This window comes from Teleopsis dalmanni, chromosome 2, assembly GCF_002237135.1.
Source record: "Teleopsis dalmanni isolate 2A chromosome 2, ASM223713v2, whole genome shotgun sequence".
Taxonomy (NCBI): domain Eukaryota; kingdom Metazoa; phylum Arthropoda; class Insecta; order Diptera; family Diopsidae; genus Teleopsis; species Teleopsis dalmanni.
This window is the reverse complement of record NC_051847.1, coordinates 140,732,253-140,739,685: the sequence shown is the minus strand read 5'-3', so window position 1 is coordinate 140,739,685 and position 7,433 is coordinate 140,732,253.

Below are 7,433 nucleotides of genomic sequence, written 5' to 3'. Positions count from 1 at the left end.
TACCGGGCTGGCCACCATGTCACCGCTCCACGTTCACTGCAGTGTTACTTCGCCCACCGAAGACCGGACACAACATAGTTTTATTTGGTGTCTCTTCGGCAGTTCTTTTATAGAGCGATGATATCATTGCAACAAGATCACGCATTGCTTGGTGGATGGACCTTCTTCCTCCACCCATCATCTCATTTAGCTCGGATATTTTGTCCCCGAGTTTAATGAACGCTTCCCTTTTCACTTTTGGAACACTGTTCCCATTAAGCTCCGGAGGGGATGAGCGAGCTCTCTCGTTATTTTGCCTCTCTTGTGATAGCACAGGTGAGTGTGTTAGTCTCTGCGCCCTCATGAAGGTGTTTTGGCTGGGACTGACTATCCGTGACTGCTTTGCACTTTCGGTGCCGGCTGGAGTGTTAACGCCAGAGTGTATTGGTGTTTTTGTAGTTGTGAACATTTTTCTTTGCAATTGGGTCCCAACTTAAAGCCGTTATCTTGGTTTCGTTGTGTAGTTACCCTTATTGTGGTTCCATGATTATCTTTGCAATGCAGAGAGGTCATGAGAGGGTTGACACATAGCCTTATGAGCGCATGTGTTCAGAGCCAAACCGGGAGCTAAGCAGAAGATATTCTTAACTGCCCCTACACCCCAACTTAACAGGACGAATCCAAGATCGTTCTTTAAGGCTTGCCAGGTTTTAACGGGACGAAGGCAGATGAAGCATTAGCCTGAAAGCCGTCTGGACCAGATTTCACTCTAGCCCATATTGGTAACAGAATACATCATCCACCAGCCCAAGTCATCATATCCAATCGTTTGCTCCAGTATACCATAATCAGAATCTTACTGGTATCGATCCTGATGTCTTTTCTTATAGGCTTTCTCCATTATCATGTCATCATGTCCAATCGTTTGCTGTTGTCCAGTATGCCGTAATCAGAATCTTACTGGTATCGATCCTGATGCCTTTTCTTATAGGCTTCCTCCATTATCATCTCTCGTATGTGAATTGTGATGCGACAGTCGTCCCTAACATGATATACAGACGCTGCGCATTTCCGACTCCCTCGTTGGCGCATCAATTGCTCTCACATTGGAAGCAGACATTGTGCGCTTACGTGTCCCTCGATGCCATCCCGGGATGGTGGACGCTTAGTTAGAGCCGGCGTCTACTCGGCTCAGCTTAGGGGCTTCTCAGGGTTTCTGTGACCTTTTAAGCCACACCCTCCGACGCCTAGCTGGATTTTAGTCGCCTCTTACGACAGGCATGCCTTACCGCGGGAATATTCTAACCCCTATCCCGTAGGGTGGGCTCGCACCGGATGTGTGTTTTCGATTTTGTGCCTAAGGGTGCAAAAAAATTACTTGGATTTCACAGTTTTGTTTGAAATAGTAAATATTATTTTGTTGCAAATTTTAAAGGGATTGATATTTGTGAGCGTTGAAATATATTATTTAAAATAATAAGTTTTGTTATATATTTATAATATAAACTAAAAATTATAAATGACAACATTACTTGTATTTTAACTTAAAATGTTCGTTTTTTGTAAATTTTACCTCTACTTTTGTACGAAAATGTAACATTTTTGTATGCAAATTCAATAAGTGATAAAATTTTTTTTTGATGAATTTTGCATCAGCGTAAAAGAAATAATACGCATATGGCATAAAATAGATATTTTTCTTATTTAAAAATATATAATTAAAGTTATTAATAAAAATATAAATAATTAATAAAAAAAATAAATATATAATTAAAATAAAATATTTTTCGACAAGAAATTTAGGAATTAAATTATTAAATTATTTTAAGAATTTTGTTACATTTAAACTGTAATTAAAGATAAAAAATTAAGCAAAACTCAATAATAAAATAAATTTATGTTTAGTCGATTTCTTTGGTACTTAATTATAACTACTGACAAAATCGACAAGCAATTAGATTAAAATTCTCAATTAATCTTATTATGTACAGAATTTTATTTCTATATGTATATTATAACTTACTATCAAAAAAAATTTTATACTGCTGAGAAGTACTTCACTTGGCACTGTATTCTTTCTCCGCTACTTCATGTTTCAAATTCTTACAGAATTTGGAAACTTTCAATTAATATCTTTATTTTCCATAATGCGCAACTTTTTTTAAAAAAGTAACATCACCCAAATTCAATTGTTAAAAATCAATTGCATTTCAAAGTAAGATCCGCAGAACTGATCTTCTTTACTTATAATATATAGAAACAAATATCTGCACATTATTTATATTATCAACAAATAAAATAATTATTTGTTGACAGTAATAAGATAATATAAGTTACCGGCACATGACAAGAACAAGGACGTATCTTCTACATTGGTCACACTTATGGCATGTGAAGAAGTGCAAAAGAAAAGTGATTTAATCTACCAATATTTGCTATTACGCGTGATAACACGGTATTTTCATGTGTTGCCTTATCATTCACCATCTTAAGATGATCTTTTAATGGTATACGAGTGTCTATTAGTATTCCAAGGTACATAATATTGGGTCAGATATTATTTCACGGTTTCCTGTCTTACAAGTTATCACTTCTTTCACCTTTCTAGTGCTTATTAAATCACTTATGTTTTTCATGCTGCGAGCTCGAGTGTTGCTTTATTAAGCCATTCAGCAATCATATTGATTAATTCAGTGCATGGCGTTTGTAGTTTTTCACTTTCTCAGCATGTCGTTTGCACCTTCTGGTAATTTTCTGGTAACTCGCAAGACACCATCGAACATTGTGTTTTACAGTGTTGGTCACAACACTGATCCTTGTAGTACATCTTTGGATACGGTATACTGCTTCACTCCCTTATCTGTATCTGTAGCCTGCATCCTCAAGATTGTTTAGTGTGTCCATTATTTTTGACCAGCTTGCTGTATTGAAGGCATTCTTTACATAAAGCGTCAGTAAGGTACAGTATTTTGTATCGCCAAATCCCTACCTAGTACCACTTGTAGCTTCACGTGATATTTCTGTCACCATTCAAATTGCATCTATCGTGAATTTGTCATTTTTGAATTCAAATTGCTTCGTTGATAAGCCATTATAAGATTCTAGTGTTCTGGCGCCTTTTTGTCAGCAATTTTGTTAAGAGTTTTAGGTACTCTTTGTGCTATCACTACAGGAACTTTGTCTTCTTCAATCAATATTTAGTCTGTTGTCTTCATGGAAAATGATTTGACGGCAATTGTTTGTTTTCCGTATTTCGCTGAAGACTTCTGGTAAAAAAATTGTTGTGTACATGAATAGTTGAAATATTAAATGTTGTAATGAACGTTTTTCGCCGAGGTTGCACTCGCCGGATTCCAGATTCAGTCCTACAATAAAATTTATTTGGTAGGAACAGTGGAAAATGGAAACGATCGAATTTTTGCCACGCTTTGTACGGTTAGTAACGAAATGTTTGTCCAGGAACGATTTGTTGATGATCATAAATAGGAATTGTTATCACCTTGGAAATGGTCACTACCGAAATGTAGATTCCTTTAGTCATTAACTTGGTGTTGGTGAAATACCAATACCAGAAATGTAGATAACTATTACTTAATAAAAGAATGGGAATAGAAATGTAAATTTCTATTCTTGATGTATGTTCTGAGCGACCTGTCTTCTAGCTCATTACCTTGCTGACTGTCTTGCTTGCATTTTTGTCTTTGTTTGAAGTGTGATGTATTCTGGTGTTTTGTTCTTGTAACTACAATGGTGTTTTATTTACAAATTTTATTATTGTTTTGTTTTATTTATTTTATTACATTTGCTTATGATTTTTAATAATTGTTTTATTACTTTTGTAATTGTTTTTTTATTATTATTGCTCTATGATGTAGCTTAAAATGTTGTGCTTACAATTTTATGTTACAATCTAAATATTGTAAATAAGTACCTGAAATAATCGTGCACATTTTTTATATGCTGGTGGAACTAATGCCTAAACTTCCCTCAATCCTAGAGAATTTCGCATGACGATCTTGCATTATCAATTCTTTTATAGCATCAATGTTTTCTGACACAATAACTGATTTTGTACGATCTTTACGAATTTCGTCAGTGAGCGAACTGCAGCCGTGATTAAAATCATATTCCAGCGTTTCGCAGTGGCAAAGAATGAAGCCTCATGGCCAAATGCGGAAGTAAGTTCATCGATGCACTCTTATCTTGATAATCCACGTCGAAAGTCGTAGGAATTTAGGACAAGAAAATTTTCTGACAATAAGTTTATTTTTTAGCGAATACCTAATTTACAAATCACTGTAAATAACACAAATAACGCTCTTTTGATAAAAAGTCTAAAGTAAGTTATCCTTAATAATGTCACACTTCTGTATGGAGATGTGATAGACTATTGAGTTATTAGGTTAGGTCTACTTTTGATTTTCCATTACCTGCTTTAAAGGCATGTTGTCCATTATTCAGTAATACGAAGTCTATTAACAATTTCTGACATCATGACTTCGAATCATCTTAGGTCTAAGCTAGGGGGTACATACCAAGAAAAGTAGTGCACTCTATTCTTCTTGTCCCACGTGTAACCTTCTTGTTGTTATCATGAGTTTCCTTGTATACTGCTATCTTATATGGTTTAGGTAGCAGCTTTGCCAGTTGTATCAGAAATCCATTCACTTTCATTTAAATTGCGATATTGCTCACTTATTTTTGTTTGAAGTTCTGTTCCACCACTATTTGCTGTAACATGTCCTGGGCTGCAGTGATTGAAACTTAGTTGGACAATTTCCATTTTCCTTCTCGTTTTTCGCCTTTATATGTTTTGGACAGCGGACACTGTCTGCAGAATGGCTCCCTGTGAATAGGACGCATTTCTCCTTTTTAGTACACATTTTCTTTACACAATCCTACGATCAATTTATTTTTTGCAATTTTTAGCTAAGTGGTTGTAGTCCCAGCATTTGAAACATCATCTTGGTAAGATGCAATGTCGAATTCTGCAGAACACCCATCCTATTCCTAGCCTACGTGTGCTTAGGATTTTGTTATGCTCCGTTACTGGTACGTTGACGTATGCAGTTTGTACCATCAGCCCATCTTGAACGTAGAATTCTTTCCAAATTTAATTTAAAGCGTTTGGAAAGCGGACCTGCTCATCTTTCTCCAGCGTGCGCAAAACTTTTATAGCAAGATATGAGGCACAATATGTTCCATATGTTACAGTGTGTAATCGAAAAGTTGTGTGCACCCCTTCAAGTTAAGCGTCTTTGTGTGTTCAGAAGTCCAGAATGGTGTTGTTTGCTGAATCACGTTTCACTTCATTAAGTAAAATGGCAGCATAGTCCGAAGCGCTCAGAATAATGCCTACCGGACCTGGAACATTTAACTATGGATCAGCTAAATTTAAATTCAAAAAACTTCAAACTTTTCTTTTGAAATTGCAGTATTTGGTATAATGCTACATACTCGAGGCAAATTGAATGCAATAAGTTTGATTTCATAGAGTAAATAGTAAATGAGATCGATTCTGTAGAGTAGGCAACATTTTAATCATTGGCCCCATATATAGGCACTTTAGCATGAGTTCTGTTGACTTTAGATTGTAAGGCGATGAATTCACTGATAAATGTCATCTCTGAAGCACTACCTGAAAGAGCACTTACAATAATTTTTGGCCTGAGCTAGCTCTCATTTCTATTAATGCAGTACTAATTAAAACGGATGGCAATGCTCGAGAAACTTTATTTGCAACCGCAACACAAGTGTTGTGTTGATGCTCTGTATTAGTGTAATTTGGCGACTCGTTGTTCACTTGCCGATCATGTAGCAAAGTGTGGTGATTATGACTTTCCCGTACAGCGTCTATATGCACCATTTATTAATATGAATATTATAGCCAATGATCTTGTTCAAATAATCACAAACAAGTTAGATTGCAATAAGGCACCAGGATATGGTAACATCTCACCTATCATGATAAAAAACTTACCCCTTTTGGACATTAATTTCATGACTGGATTTTTTAGTGCCATTATTAAATTTGACTTTGACTAACAGAGTGGAACACATGCATGATTATTAAATCAGGCAAAGATTTTCATGCTTTTAAAGCTGAAACCATACCTTGACCGTCAAAACCTAATACTCCCCCACAAGTTTGGTTTTAGAGAAACTATTAAGGAACTAATATGGAACTATTAAGCAAGTGAATCGTATAACAAATGAAATAATTCACGCATTTGAGTTCAGAGAATATTGCTCCGCAGTATTCCCCGATGTTAAACAAGTATTTGACAATGTATGTCATAAAGGGCTCATATATAAGATACGCGGTTAGTTTTGAAACTATTACAGCAGCAAGACACGTGATTTCAAGCTGCTAACGTGGCGAATATTCCATCAACTTATTTTACGACGGGGAGCGCAGTATCTATAAGTAGCAATAAATTTTAGCAATTGATCACAAAAGCTGAAATACAACCGCACACACGAGAAGATTGTACCGAGCTAACGCAATATGGTTGTTTAAAATGTCTTAAACAGTGCATTATAATATTCTATTTTGACATAAGAGATAAGAAACAATATAACATAATTCTAAACAGTAACATATATTAGAATTATAAAAACTTATATTCCAAGAGATGGTACATATAAAGCAGAGATGTGAAGTGAGTGGCTCACATTCTGGTGTCAACAACAATATTAGCTGCGTTTCTTGAATTTGCTTACAATTGCGAATCGTGCGCTGTCGTTCTTTTTCGTTTATTACCTGATGCAGTGCTCTAACTCGTACAACGTATCATGCAACACATTACTGCTATAGATTTCGCTATAAAAGTCCTGAAAGTGGCCTTTTCACAATTAGTTGCGCAAATGACCTGAGTACAAATCATTATATCTATATAACTTATATAGACATAATATTATATCGGGACCTATATTGTTAAAAAAATTTTTGTTATAGCAGTTTCACCACAATTTGCTAAAAACCTCTGTTTAGAAAACAACAGTAAGAACATGAAATACATAGAGCAATTCTGGCAAATATGTTTCAGATCACCATACTCACAAATCTTGTGAAAGATCGTTTAAAAGATCTTTCGTTTTTTTGGCAGTGGTCTTGTGCAAGACTGAAAGCTGTTTACGGTCGTTTCATCAAACATGAAATGAAAGACCTATTATTGATTTCTAACTTAATTTTAATACGCCGCAAATGTATACTGCCTGATATACTATACTGTCTTTAAAAATATTTGAAAGTATATATTTTATATATTTATTCATCCTGTTCTTTATTTAATTATATGAATTTAAGATATAATTTTAGAACTAATTAATTTTTTTTTGAAAGAAATAATAGCTGCTATTATTTTTTTTTTGACATGAGGTAAATTCCGTAAATAATTATTTATGTATAAATAATAGTAATAATAATGGAACATACATCTTGCATACATCTT